The sequence below is a fragment of the Aricia agestis genome, chromosome 17, assembly GCF_905147365.1.
Source record: "Aricia agestis chromosome 17, ilAriAges1.1, whole genome shotgun sequence".
NCBI classification, from domain to species: Eukaryota; Metazoa; Arthropoda; class Insecta; order Lepidoptera; family Lycaenidae; genus Aricia; species Aricia agestis.
Window position 1 is genome coordinate 245057 of NC_056422.1, and position 16450 is coordinate 261506.

The following is a 16450-nucleotide window of genomic DNA, read 5'->3' on the forward strand; positions in this document are numbered from 1 at the left end:
GTCCAGGGTCCGTGGAGCCCTGCAGGGAGGGGGAGGGGGGCGGGGAAGGATGAAGTTCCGATTGCAGATTCCATTACGGCAAATGGCCGACTAGAATTTAATTAAGAGTGCGATTAGGGCCGATCTCATACATGCCGGCGACCCGTCACCCGGGCACACGAATGTTTTCGATTCAATTAGTTTGTCAATAGAGATAACGGTCAGAGTTACTTGTAGAGATCTGAAATCTTTACTCTATATTCTATAAGTTTACTGTAAACTCGCCACTTATCTGTGATTTCGTTGGCGCAAATAATTTCCGAACATAATATTATACATAACTAAAATATTATTGGCAGCGATAAATAAACTATCTATTTCTAAAAGGAGACGCCGCGAATTTAGAACAAAGTACGAGCACAGCACAAAACTACAAAGTTACAAACTAGTGTTTTCTCTTTGTGTATAGATAAGTATAAAGCCGGCGCAAGCCAACAGAACCTGCGATGTATACGTTGTAAGTTTACAAGGCAATATACTCGTAGATTAGTCGTAGTATTAATTATTTTGTCAAAGGATATCTAGATATTAGAGAGAGGTGGTCAACAGAAAATAGAAGTTGCTTAAAAGTAGAGGAGGCATAACAATAAGTTAGAGAAGTTGAGGGCCTCTAATCAAATTGCTTTCAATAATTTTGACAGCAAACATAGAAAATGTTGGTGTGCCAATAAAAACCACACAAATAAAACAAATATGTGTTTTGGTGAAACACTTTGCAAGCGCCATATTGTGTCACTTAGCAATTCTTATCATACATTTTGAATATATCTTGTGAACTCGCTGTCAAGAGTATCTTCTGCAACTTGGCTAAAGGCCCTGTTCTGCAACGTTAACAAGTTGGCCGGCGTCCACCTTGGCCCGTTACATTGTTACAACTCGTTAAATTTAATTACATCCCGGCTGCCGCCTAGCAAACTGCAGCTCCTCTGTAAAACTTTACACTGCTGCAAGATGTTTGTCTTACACAAGTTCAACATTAAATTTGTCGAGTGTGCCTGCAAAGTATTGCTAAATATTTTGCAGACACACTAAAAGTTGTACAATAATTATGTTAGTAAGCATGAGACATTATAATTTAAATGTATATAGAGAAGCGGATAGAAAAAAATGGTATAAATATGCTGTACTTTATTACTATAAAAAAGCTAATAATATTTATATTCTGTACACAGTAATTTATACACTTCGAAGCGACGTCGAATTTACTCCGAAAAAGCCGGATTCCCTCGTCGGGATTAGCGCTACGAAACAAACAGAAAGTATTCCGCCGCCCGCCGCCGCCCGCCGGCATCAAAGTATCAGCCGTAATTACGCGCCCTAATCCCCGCGTTTGTTCGACATCGCGGCTCACAGGCCACAGCTCGACGAGCATTTTTTTATAAAATTAGGGGCAAACGAGCTTACGGGTCACCTGGTGAAAAGCAACTACCGTCGCCGACGGACATTTTGAATATTCTCAAAAATAATATAATAATAGCTCCCACACCGGTTTCGGTGACGGTGACCGATTTCATTGAAACCAGGCCAGCTGCGCAGGAGTAATTTTATAATGCCTAAGTTTGTGCGCAGTACACAAGAACACTCTCCTTTCCTTTACTTTCATAACCCAGTGGGACAGAAGACCGACACGACTGGCGAGAGATCAGGCGCAGAACCGACTTTTACATGCTCATCCGACGCATGGATCATCTTACTTGTCAGACAATCAGGTGATCAGCCTGCATTGACAATCAGGTGATCAGTCTGCAGTCAAACTTGGAAACAACATGTTTCTAACGCGGGAATCGAAACTACGACCTCCGAGTCAAGAGCCGCTCTATACCACTAGACCACGGAGGCGTTATACACTCAAAGCTGACGCATGCGACTCCCTTGCACCATAATAATTCATTTACAATTCATCACGAAGGAACCGTCCATTTTTCGCAACAAACTATCCTACATCCTTTCTTATTAATCAAAGTATCGCCATCTAAATCGGCTCAGCGGTTTAAACGTGAAGAGTAAGCAGACAGACACACTTTCGCATTTATAATATTAGTGGAGATACTTCCGGAAGCGGGGATGCCAGTGCTGGCACGAGCAACGAGATCTATGTGGGCGCTTGCATCAGCCGCTGGCGTCAGGCTCCAAAAAAGATATGGACTTTGGACTATTCCCTGCAAGCGCGTCAGTGGAATTTGCACTTCACCTTGTCACGAATTTTCTCTGCAATAATATTGATGTCTCGTATGTTAATATGCGCATCCGCATATAGTTAGTCCCAGACGTATTGACTAGTTCTTTCCTCTGGACTAGGCCGACTATGATGCGAGAATGCCGTATGAGCTTGGGCAACCATACGGACATTTAAAAATCTTGTCCCAGGCACTACAGTATTTGAGGAGGGGTTACTTCGCTCTGAAAAATACTGTATAAATCATCCATTACGGATGTAAAGCCCTAGTTTTTTTATGTTAATACTACTTTACTTTACTTTACCAACCAGAAAGAATTTGTAATACAATTTTGGTAAAGTTTTTATACTTATCTTGATGATGCTCCGGTGTTGGGGCGAAACGCGCGTCGAGGTTTTCAACCTGCATGGTGGTGAGGGGCCTTGCACGATTTTGCCAACATTATTGCTTGTGTGGTGGTGGTGTTTGCAGGTTGGGAGGAGGGAGGTGCTGTACGCATGACTATGCATTTAAAGTACATCTTTTCATAATATTTGGTGCTTCGCCTCCAGGCTGCGTGACTCTCTCCAACTTCACATTCCGTTGTTGGAGCTCGTAATGACTCTGAATATAGCCGGTAAAGCCTTAAGCCTTTATCGACTATCGATTCGATAGTATCGAGATGTTAACGTGTTGAGAGCTAGTCTCCGCTGTGCCGCTGTTTTTAGCAACGATAATTCCTTTAAAATATTGCTTCTATTTCGATCTGCGGTCTTTTGCGATATAAAATACTTTCACTTCTTTCTCTTTTTCGATACTAAAGTACCAACGTTTATTTGCAAGCGATACCATCACAGATTTCAACAACTTGTTGCTTTAAGATACATTATAGTTATGCTGTTACTGCAGTTCACTAATATCAGTAAAATTATCAATAATACTGTCGATGTACCTGAATTGTTAGGCCAATATAATTTTAATATTCCTATCCGATATTTCCGTAATTTTGTGCCGCTTTACGTCCCGCCTTACAACACGTTTTATCGTCGCAATCCATACTAATATTATAAATGCGAAAGTATCTCTGTCTGTCTGTCTGTCTTGCTTTCACGCCAAAACTACTGAACCGATTGCAATGAAATTTTGTACACAGTTATTCTAGAGTCTGAGAAAGGACATAGGCTACATTTTGATGTGGGAAAATATCTTATTTCCATGAAAATATCGATGAAAATGAATTCGCATTGCGCGTGGCCAGCGCTCATCCCGGGGGTCCTGGGTTCGAGTCCCGCAGGCGGAACAAAAAGTTTTCAATGTTCCTGGGTCTTGGATGTGTATTAAAATAAAATTTCAAAAATATTAAACATATTTTATGTATAATATTATAAAAAATCTAGAAATATACCGATGCAATGAACATTTTAGTTCTAATACGATTCAACAGATGGCGTTTTATTTTTTACTTTATTGTAACATAGTACTAATCATACTTATTAGTTAGTATGTTTTTGTTTACCTATAGTTTTTAATACGTTAGAATATTATGTTTAATAATATAATCACTTGGTATAATAATAATCAATCTATCTTATCTTATAGAACTCCTACTGCATTTCTAATATATGTGACAAGTTGACAACAGAAGGCGCTCTAAAATAAAGGAGTTCGAGTGTACCGTGTTGGCCTATATTCCATCCAGAAAATATATCAATGCAATCAACATTTTAATTCTAATATATGAAAACAGATGGCGTTTTATTTTTTACTGCATTATTGTAACAGAACTAATCATACTTACTTTATTATATATTATTGTTTTTATTCATAACTAGCTGTTGCCCGCGACATCGTCTGCGTGGACTTAAGTTTATAGCGCGCGGTGTCAACAAAATTTGTTTCAAATTTAAAAACTTTTTAAAACCCTGGTAAGTGGTACCCCTCTTAGGGCCGCACTACACCGGAATTGCAGCGCTGAAAGTGCTCGCCTCGCATGGTAGCGCCATTCCGGTGTAGCGCGGCCCTTAATTAATCAAAATACCCAAAAACAGCTGTGCAGTGTGCACATAATCTATACTAATATTATAAATGCGAAAGTATCTGTGTCTGTCTGTCTGTCTGTCTGTCAGTCTCGCTTTCACGCCAAACGCCAAAAGTATCTCTGTCTGTCTATCTGTCTGTCTCGCTTTCACGCCAAACGCCAAAACTTCCGAACCGATTGTAATGAAATTTTGTATACAGATAGTCTAAAGCCTGAGAAAGGACATAGGCTACTTTTTTACTGGAAAAAAGGGTTGTAAGGGGGTGAAAATGCGTAAATTTGTTCAAATTAAGTTAGTTCCAACAATTCATAATAGATGGCGCCGTGCGTCTTCTACATCACGCTGACGCTTGCTCAAAAGTCTTTCTATAAGACGTGGTATCATCTTACATTTAAGTTTCGATTTTTTTCGATTGTTATATCTATTCTACGGTATTAAATATTTCAGTACTTTATCTGTGCAGTGACGTAACCTTAAATCTATCAATGATAAATAGTTTATGGGTAAAGTTGTGTAATTGGAGGGCTAAATAAGCTTTAAAATTTGGCATAAAATATAAAGTTTAATATAAAAAAATGAAATACTTATTGTGTGCACACTGCACAGCTGTATTGATTTAAGGGGTACCAGGGTTTTTTTATAAAAGCTTTTGACACCAATTTTGTTGACATCGCGCGCTATAAACTGAAGTCCACGGATGCGTATTTCTCGAATTAATAAGCCCTAATAAACATAATAATTATGTTAGGATGTAACAATGTAAGGAATGTAAAATAAATCAGATCATATTATATGAACAAGCCATTATTAAAAATTATTTTACTTTTTACTTTTGCAGTGGTCTTCTTATAATATTTTTTTTTTACCAACCTTATTATTATTAAGCGCAAGTTAATCTATACTAAGTATACAAATTTTATTGTTCTAAATTTAAGTCAACTTTTAAGTTCTTGCCATGCAGAGCTTAATTTTCACTTTGCTTTAGTTACTATTTATATTTATTAGTGGAAACTTGTTATTGGCTCTCAGTTTTGTAATAGTTTTAGTTATAGTTATTATTATGTAAGGTCAGGCGGGGCAATCTCGACTGCGGGAAATTTCAACTAATCAACATAACTTCCGTTTTTAACGTAACTGATAAAAATGCCATCTATATTCGGGAAGCGCAATGTGCTTTTCTTAATTTCACCGTAGATGGCGCTGATAGACCTAATACTGTTTGACCGACACGGCCATTTTGTTTTCGACAAAATTCCATGCGTGCACGTGCAGAGTGACAGCTTAAAATTTATATTAAAAAAGTGATTTCAATGTGGATTTCCAAGGTTTTTAAAGGTAAGTTATATTGTTTATAACCCACTTCATATGACTAGGTTGAATTTTTCTGTTTTACTTTGTGTTTAAACAGTGTTTTGGCAATAGTTTAAGTAACCCCACTGAAATTGTTTTGTCGGCAAATGTCAACTATTTGGCAGTTGAAATTGCCCCTCTACATTTTATATGAAGATTACTAAACAGTAGTGATGTGCATATGTCGATAATTAATCGATATAAACAATCTCTTATATTGTGAATATTAAAGATATTTGGGAAAAAATAACTCTTTAGAAGTTCCTGAAACAAAAAGAAATATTACATAGTAGTTCAACTTTATTGAATATATTTATAATTTATTGCAGATGGTTCGCCACTATAAAAAGAAAACTGAAAAGACTTATACTGTGGCAGAACTGCAGCAAGCACTGAAAGATGTGAACAATAAAAACATGACGAGCTACCAAGCAGCAGAAAAATACGGTATACCAAGATCCACTATTATAAGTAGAGTATACCACACTGATATGAGCGACAAGATTGGGAGACCAACGGTTTTTTCAGAAGAAACAGAAAAACGAATGGCAAATAGCTTACACATTATGGAAAAACATGGTTTCCCATTAACCAGAAAAGAAGTGGCAGTTCTCGTGTCTCAATTTGTGCGCAGAAATGGAATTAACACTCCGTTTAAAAATGATATGCCAGGAAAGGATTGGCTGCAGGCCTTCCAAAAAAGACACAGCCTATCGATTAAAAAGCCACAATCCGTCGAAATCGCCAGACGAATGGCATGTGACCCATATATTATTTATGGTTATTTCAATTTATTGAGCGAAGTGCTGGCATGCCTGGGGTTAGAGGATAAGCCTCAACAAATTTATAACTTAGATGAAACCAGCATATGTAATGACCCTGTCAAAGGTAAAGTTATTGGCAAGCAAGGATTTCGCTGTACCCGGACAACTAGTGGTCCCGGAAGAAATAATACAACTGTGTTACTGGCGGCAAATGCTTCCGGGAAAAAAGTACCACCACTTATAATTTTCCAAGGGAAACACCTTTGGACGGAGTGGTTGTATAAAAACGAAATGATTGATACCGCCTATGCAGTTAGTGAAAAGGGCTGGATGCAAACCAGTATATTTGAAAAATATATGAAATCGGTGTTTGTTCCTGCGTTGGGAAGTGCGAGGCCGGTGCTGCTGATATATGACGGTCATTCGACGCACGTCGATTTAAATGTCATCGAATACGCGCAATCAGAAGGGGTTACAATTTTGAAACTTCCACCACACTCCTCACATGTTTTGCAGCCTCTAGACTGCAGCGCCATGAAACCCCTAAAAGACCGCTGGGAAGACGAAGTAATCAAATGGCAGAGGCTTCATATTGGTACAAACTTACCAAAGTCTGAATTTGCACGAATTCTAACCAAAATATGGGATGAACTGGATCCTCTAATTTTACAAAATGGATTTCGTAAGACTGGCATTCAACCATTAAATCGAAATGCCATCAAGGAGGAGATTTTCGACCCTTTGGTATTGCAAAAATGGAAGAATTCTCAGGCCGATGCCATACAAGAGAGCCCCATACCAGCAGTGCAAGTTGTGCATGGCTGTGGTTGCAACATAACACATGAATTGGAGAATTCTCAGTCCAACGCCATCCAAGCGGATTCTTTACCAGCGCAAGATAAGCATGGCTCTGATTGCAACGAGACACAAGAATTGGAAAATTCTCAGTCGAATGCCATCCAAGCGGACTCTTTACCAGCGCAAGATAAGCATGCCTGTTACAATTGCAACGAAACACAAGAATTCAAAGAGAATGTCATGCCTGTCGTACCATCGGTTCCAAGTTTAACCACAATTGCACTAACCAAAATAAATAAGCAATTTACAAACGGGCAAATAGTTGAAAAAATCTGTGACGAACCAAGTTCCAGTTTTTTTTCTAATAATAACTCCCACCAGAAAAAAGCGTATCAGAGTAACATCAAGATGCAAAACGTACCTATCACTGTCACGTCAAAACTGCCAATATCCAAAAAATTTGACTTGAACAAACTATCATCTCTGAAAATTTTAGATTGCAAGTTAGTGAAAAATGCAGCTAAGACAAACGAGCTTAAGGAGCCATGTGTTTCGTTTGAGGAATTATTGCTTCAAACTATATCAAAGAGTGATCTTCCAAAAACAAAGAAAAAGCGTATTGCTAACAGCAACGCCGAAGTTTTGACATATAAAGACACAATAGATGAATAAAGAAAAAGAAGAGAAGGAGATGATACTAAAAGATAAAGAAAATAAAAAAAAAGAGAAGGAGAAGAAGAAAAAAGATAAAGAAAACCAAAAAAAACAAAAATTGCTTGAAAAACAGGCCATCTCAAAGAGCAAAAAACCCAGAAAACCTAAAAAACAGGAGAGAGAATCAGGCGGGTTGGATCCAAAGTCAAAGTATATTAAAAAGTCTGGTAAGAGGAATATCCGCAAGTGCCAGAAATACGTATCAGATAGTGATTCTCCTTGTTCATACGTATCTTTGAGTGAGACTGAATCGGTAGATAATTTGGAAACATTTTACAACCGCATGATGGAATTAGATTATGAGGAAAATGTTGCTGATGTGGAGTTAGTTGAAGCTAGTACATCTAAAATAATCCCAGTACAATGTTGGTCAAAACAAAAACCAAAAGAAGGAAAATTTATTTTAGCAAAATTCTCGTCATCGAAGGGCAAAAAGACCTTTAAGTATGTGTGCCAGATAGAAAGTGTGAGTGAAGGCAAAATTGTAGTACAAGGGTTTCATTCCTTAAACAAGAATAAAAAAGTCTTTCGTATTATCGAAAATGATCACTCAATCATAGAAGAACATGAGATAATTGATTATCTTCCCGACCCTGATGTGAAAGGCGTTGATTATATGTTTCCGAACGATATTGATATTAAAGAATATACTTAATTAAGTTAAACAGAAGACTGTTGATTTTTTAGTTTTGATTTTAATTACTTAGTTTGATAGTATGATTGTAGTTACAATTACTCCGTCCAAAGACTATAAAACTAAGACTGAAGTTTTGTGCCAATGTTATGTTAAGAATATAGTAGTAAAATTCAACATGTCTGTTGAAGGTGTTGCTCTTTAAGTAATAAATATGTATTTTTTTTTATTTTGCACATAGTTTTCTTATTTGACTATGGACTAGATTTCCATTCCAACCCACCCATTCGTCTTCACTCTGTTTGCACCCACTGGGGAAAATATGCAAAATAAACCCATGGAAAAATACGCGTCGATTTAGCTCATCACCCTGAATTCTGCACTTTCCACTTTCATTTCTCATATTTACTCCAGTGGGTGCGCTGTGGAGACTAATGTGAAATAAAATGTTTCATGCTTCCCCACAGTTCCGCCGTTATGTCGTGTATTGAATTCAAACATTCGTAATCTCGTACACTAACCATCCAACCAAATATATTTCGTAAGGCCTTTTAACCTGCCATCCTGATGTCCTGAGATCGTTCTGTCCTGTACTCATGCCGACACATTAAAATTATTTTTAAAACAAAATTCGAATTTTTTTCGCGCATTTCCCGTGGCACTACCGGTGGAACTACTGGTAGTGCCATGGTTAAATTTTATTTACCGTAGTACTACTACAGCTATTAAGTGCCAGCAGTGCCACGGGAAATGCGCGGTTTTTTTTTACTGTCGTAGGTATAAAAAAGAAGTGTGAAAACATCTATCGACTATTTTTTTATCAGTCACATCACTAGTCAGTATAGCGAGCAGTTGAAATTACCCCGCTTAAATTTGTTATGCGTTTTTTTTCAAATGTGAGCCTTGTTTCATAAAAGATAGGATTCAATTTAGATTATCGACCTTACGACAAACCTCAGGAGCTCAAATTTAGCCGTTCATCTACACTACAACTCCGCTTATAATCAATAGTTTATTTTGCCCCTCCGAGGGGGAATTTCAACTATTTTGACCTTTTTATATAAGAAAGGCATTTTCAAGTATAAAAATCTATAATAATTGAATACAAACATGGAAAAATAAAACTCACATAACCACTCTACAGCATGAACGCAGTAAATTTTCTATAAAATTGCATCAGGTATTATTTACGGGTGGTCAAAGTTTTTTTTTTCCATCACCGGTTGAAATTGCCCCGCCTGACCTTAGCTGTAAGTTTTCCGAAGAAAATAAAATAAATAAAAAATAAAATACCGGCTACATAAAACATACAATACACATAATAATTATTCATTAATAATATTATGTGCAATAAATAAAAAATATAATAATGTACACTTGGAGGGCTGTAGACGCCCGTAGAGGGCCTACGCAGCGTAGCACTAGCACAGCGCTTTCCAAACTGTCAAATTTTTGGGGATTGTAGTATTTGTGACGGTCTCCAGATTTCCTGCCTCCTAGAGCTCCAGTGGACATTTCTATCGTGTCTATAATACAAAAATCTTCTGCCTTGCGTCCTATGTACACTATGTAGTATGTACCTAGATCTCTAGGCATCCTTCAACCGTCGGCAGCGGTCAGGTGTGACGCGGAGCCGCCGGGCAGTCTCCGACCGCGCGCCGCGCGCCGCGCTGGCACTAGCCGCTGGCACCGTCCGCTGGCGTCGCGCCAGCTCCACGTCGGCGGTCGGCCGGGCTCACTGGCCCGAGCCGCTGCCGCGCTGGCACGACACCGCACTCTATATTCTACGCTGATATAGTTTCTCTAATTAATATTAATTATTACTATCAGTATGTCTACTTTATGTTGTGTAACAATGTTTATTAAAGTGTAAATATAACATATTGGATTCTAAGTATACATATTAGTATCTACAAGTGTTTTTTTTTATGTAATAAGGGAGCAAACGAGTAAACGGGTCACCTGATGGAAAGCAACTTTCGTCGCCCATGGACACTTGCCATATCAAAAGAGCTGCAGGTGCGTTGCTGGCCTTTTAAGAGGGAATAGGGAAGGGTAAGGAAGTGAATAGGGTAGGGGATTAGAAATCCGGTAAACTCACTCACTCGGCAAAACACAGCGCAAGCGCTGTTTCACGCGGGTTTTCTGTGAGCCCGTGGTATTCCTCTAGCATGGCTCTACCAAGTTAAAAGTGTATTAGTAAAGCTATTGTAGTTATTATCCAGGCTTTCACATATTTTGGTTTTACATTACATTTAAGTACTAATACATACATTTTCGGTAAGTTTAAGTATGTAATATAATGAAGCGTCGTAATGAATATTAGTTGATGTTCTCTAGCAGTCTCTAGTGTGCTGTGTGATTTGCGCAGTTAATTACCGCGTGTGTGACGTCACGTCAACTGTCACCGCGCGCGAGGTCGGCCGGTGCACGCTCACAGCCGCAGCGGGGAGCGGGGCGGGGAGCGGGTGGATACAAGCTTATCGGTTATATTATAAAAAGAATAAAGAAACAAATATGAATATAGGGTGGCACTCCCGTAAATAGGCGTCTACAAAGTAATCCCGTTTCACGCGCTGCCTGTTTACGAGCGAGCCGCCGAGGCGGCGAAATACTTTTCGCGGAGTGTTTGAAAATTGAAATGGAATGATTTGTACACACAATGGAAATTGTTTGACGACGCTTACCTCAACACTCAACAGGCTTTTAACGCTAATGGCGGTAATAACTCGCGCGTACGTGAGCGCGGCGGCGCCGGCCGCTGCATTGCTATTTCGTTTAAAATTAATATTCCCTGACACGCTCATATGCGGTAAGGCCGCCACCTCGTTAACAGTTTCGGCGATTCAAAATTTTTATCTCATCTATGTACAGAAAATATTTCTATGCAAATAAAACAAACGGTAATAAAAAGATGAACTTTGGATAATTATTCGCCGTAATCATTTCATCAAACGAAATTAAAAACGTAGAATTCTAACTATTGCTTAACTTTGCCTACGGCGCGGCGCGGCGGCGCGGTGAACAAACATGGATAGCAGGAACAAGAATTAATTATAATCCTAAGATTCTACTAATGATAGTGGGCTGCTTCTGTTAAGGATGACAAAATTAGAATAATACACTTCAGTACCTTTGTGTTACTTTTTTATTAAAAAAACCAGTTGTTGCCCACCAAATCGATAAACTACATACTATCACATTCGCAGCTCCAGCTCAACACACTGTCAATGAAATTATGCCAATCGCCTTGCCGCCCGCCGCCCGCCGCCCGCCATCCGCCATCCGCCGCCGCGCCGCTCGGTAGCGATGTAGCGGGCGAGCGCGAAGTTTTTAACTGAAGCTCCATCATCACTCGGCGCGGCACCAAATTGTATTTCAGCGGAACACGTCAACTATCAGCGGGGCGTCGGTCAGGGGGATTGTGTTCTGATGACCGCACGTTATGCCATTAATTCATTAACTTAGACACCTATATACTGACTGCGCGAACCGTCTCAATACTATTTAGAAACTTAATAATAATATAGGTAATAAGGGGTCTTCCTCTTTAAATATTTCTTCGGTAAATTAATTTCAAATATTTTATTCGGATTGTTTGAAGCATTTTTGAGAGTGTCGTAAAAACACCCCATACAAAAGTACTTAAGTAGTATTTGTGACCTAAGGGCTAAGAATAATAAAAACTTTGCGACGTGATAACTGATAAGTAAGTGATAACACGATCGATGCTAGTTGTAACTTGTAGGTGATATCTCCAAAGTTGCGTAAATGCTCTGCCAACTGACTCTTATTAACTTATGTGCAAACTATCGAGGTTCGGTTACTACCCGACCTAGGTCCCAACTCACAGTTTCACACAGAAATCGTACGTACGTTAAAGATAGATGCAACAAAATCCTTTCTGAAATAACGAATAATACGTGCACCTCACAGATTGCATAATATGCAGAACAATGAGTTTATTTACTGGGCACGCGTCCGTAGTGTGTGCTGCAGTGTGTAGGGCCAAGGGCGTCGCCAGCCGATGGCGCAGGGGGGGGGGCAAGTTGACTTTACCTACTACAGTCTACAATTCATACTTTACTCACTCTCTATAAATGAGAAAAGTAGGTATGAATTGTAGGTAAAGTCGACAGCACATGAAACTTTTCACTTGTACTACGAGCCTTACATCTATTACCAGATTTTAATATTATAGTGGTCGTTGCTTTTGCATTATATTTGGCAACGTTTTTTAGAGTCTCTAGGGGGGGGCAGCTGCCCCTCCCTGCCCCCCCCTGGCGACGCCCTTGTGTAGGGCTGCAGGGCTGCAGGGCTGCAGGGCTGGTATCGATCCCCGCTCGCTGCATACGCGTCATCGCGTGACCCTCTATCACACTCGACAATAAGTTTTCGGCACATTCCACCCCCTCGTATCCCTTTGGAAGCGACTCACTCGTGAAACGCCCTCGAGTGGAGTTCGGCCGAGCGATATGAAATATTACCGCCGACGGCTAGATATCACTCGGCGTCGGCTTACCGTAATAAAAAATAACGAACCGATTCGAGAGGATGCTTCCGAGCTCATCAGATGTGCGGATTGGGTAGTAATTACGAGACTTCCCGGAAAATCTCCCGAGATGTTTGATATCAGAGCTAATAAAAATCTAATGAGCGCCACGGGTGACAGTTATTTTATCCGAGAAATATAAAGGTCCATACATTTACGAGAAGTCAGTACAAACAAAGAAGTTTTCCATGATATTCATAACTAGGTCCCTCACCTTCTACACAGCGATCAGCAAATCAAAACAAGTCCCAATTGAACAATATCAATAAGAGTTCTCCCGGGGGATGAACATCACATGTGGCTGCCTGGTGGAGGGGGAGGCGACCTCACCACGACCGGCGTGATAGCCCGCGTGTCGCGCAGCGCGCTGGAAATGCCTAATGAGTTCCCGTTGCCTTACCGCTACAGCTGCCTTCCATTATATTCCGATTGCAATCCTTTGAATGAATACAATTATCGTGGTAATAGCAGACACAATAGATTTTCAATTGTTATGCGGCAGCCCAATTCCAGTAGTAGCCTAGGGTTACAGAAACTTAAGCATACAATAATTTAATAAGTACCTTTATTTAGAATTACTTGCATCCTGTGGACTAAAAATTGGGAACCGGTTTCGGAGTCTAATTCGCTGCGAAAAATCCCGGTGACGTCCGAGCTGTAAGGCTAAAATGGTCGCTTTGAAGAATCATGATATGAATCATAATATGATTCATATTTCTAAAATCGCAAAATGCAACTCTGCTTGCAATTCATTTCTGTATTTTTGTACTGATTTGACATTTGTCAGTTTGACAGTTTTGACAATTCATTTGCTTAATTGATTAATAGGAATTGCTAATTGTGACCATTTTAGCCCCGCTGATCATCGTTGTAAAGGCGGGAACATACGCACAAGTTGGCCGGTGAGGCGGCGGGCGCGGGCGGCCGAAATGTCACGTAATAAAGTAATGGAATCGGAACAAAGAACGTTTGTTTGTGCCCAAGTTTTTCGCCTCCCGGAGGGCGCGGGAGGGCAGGAGGGGGTATAATTAATTAGAGAGGCTGCAGGCTCCGGCGGAGCGACATATTGGATAATGCGGATATCTCCAGCTTATTCACGTAGGACAGATTCTGTTAATTAGTGGAGACCGGAGCCGGCCCGGTAACAAAGGCAGCGCGGCGGCGGAGGACTCTCCCCCGGTAGGAATAGAGGTGGAAATCGCCCGGCCGCGGCGACGCTGCCTACGTGAGCGCCGAGGATTACCGGCCCCGCCGAGGGAACGTGCACCCTATGCTTCAGGGATAGGGGCGGGTATCGCGTGCGCGCGGGCGAGTTCGGCTCGTCAGTCGATACCGGGGCGCAGTGCGCGGAGCGGTCGCCCGACCGGTCGGGCGACGGGTCCGGCGCCCTGCCCCTAGCGACAGTCAGCTGTTCGGCCCCTCTCAATGAAGGGCGCCCGTTATTTTTACTTGTGCATGTACCATTCAAGGTGCTCCCGGCGGGTGCGTCAATGAAACGCGTCGGGGGCGCTCGAGGGGGCGCAGGAGGGCGCGGGGGGCGCTGCTAGGCGTCCTTTAATAGGCACCCGCTGTTGCCATGCGAGCTAGATACTGCATTTATTCATCAGGTCGCTATATCCAACCGCTCCGGGGCGCGCCCGCTCGCTCCACATCTCTCCTCCCGGCGGCGAGGATCGATAACTATCGACTGTCGTTGAACGTTCCTCAGGACGAGATACACCTCCGCTCGGCCCGTGTTCCCGGCTCCTCGATAGCTGGCGGATACACTGGCGAGGCGCGGGGACCGGCCGGGAACAAGTGCCGGGCCGGTGGGGGAGTGGCCGGGACCGATCCACCCGGAATCGGTTTGCGGAACTGAATTAATGCTTCAGATCTAATTCGCAGCTCCGGCTGTCCTTTTAAGGCGATTAGAGATTACGTTTCTCCGGGTGATAATTAATTTGTTTGTTTTCTCCGGTCCGTGTCGAGCGGTGCGGAGGCTCACGGTAACGGGTGAACTCAGTGAAGTTGGCAATGAGGGCCGTCGACTTGCCACCAGAAGCCTCTTCAAACCTTATTACGGTGGATTTGAGTTAAATAACGATAATATGTAATCTAGTCCTTTTAGAAATTTTAAAAGTTTAAAAACTACCATAAAGTCCACTTTTCTAAAATGAGAATTCTTATGGCAATGTTCAGATTAGCAGCCAACTAAACAACGAAGACTAAAACTTACGAATAGTCAGAAACTGCTTTTATCTACTAAAAGATATTCTCAAAATAAAATGTTGTGAAAACTGAAACTATACTGACAACATAACAATGCGCGGATATTATAGTGAAGGAGCATACTTAAATAAGGCATGCATGTACGGAATATTATTACTTACGAATAGAGCGTTTATTTATCTCGGACGCGGGGATCAAAGAGTACGCCCCAAACAAAGCAATAACACCCGATCAAAAGATTTGGCACCACAGAGGGCGGAAGTGCGGACAACAGGGCGAATAGTTTGGCTGCGACAGCCGGCCGATAGAGCGGATCAAACGTTTGATGTGCTGATCCGGGACCCTCATCCCGGGCTAGTCCCGGCTGCCCAATCCCGGGCTTCGTGGGCGCCCAGGAAACACAGCCCTGACTCCCGGCAGAACCGTTCGGCCGGCAGTCGGCACTAATAAATTAGATCGCACCGCTCCAAATAAAAGTACCTACTCGAATATTGCGAAACGTCGCAGGTGACAACGGGGATGTGTGTCACCTCTTCGCACCCCCGGCACCTCCCGGCAGGCCGGCACCCCCCGGTACCCCCCGGCAACCCCTGGGGGAGCGATCGTGTTGCCGACTGTTATATTATTCCAGTTAATTAAAACTTGTTTGTTTTATTGTTTTTCGTATTTTTTCCTCGTATTGGAAACGTGCGATACCTCCGCGTTTTCTGATAGGTATAAACAAAGTGGGCTGAATAGTCGTCACTTGTTGAGGACGAAGTATATAACAGACTCTCAAATAGGATAATATTATGTAACTTAAGGACAAAACTTTAATGTTCCTCTCGTTGAGGTAAGACGTGCTATCAGACATTAACAGTGGAGCATATCGGTCAGTATGTTTTGAGTTAAAGGAAGATTGACGTAAAGAGTCGTATTAATTATGTTAAGCAGCGGCAGCTGAACATAATTGAATAATGTATGTGGCCCTTAGCTCTGATAATGAAATGCCCTGATGAGGGTACAGCGCGGTGACGAGGGAGCAGGGAGCAGGGACCGGCTGAACGACTGAGCTACCGGCATGCCCACCTGACAGCCTGCCTCATAGTCTGGTAGATTATGGTCATATTAGGTACACGTTGCTCAGATACAAATCTGAACAATAATATTCGTATATATTATCAATTTAATACTGCGATGGATGACCTATGCTATCC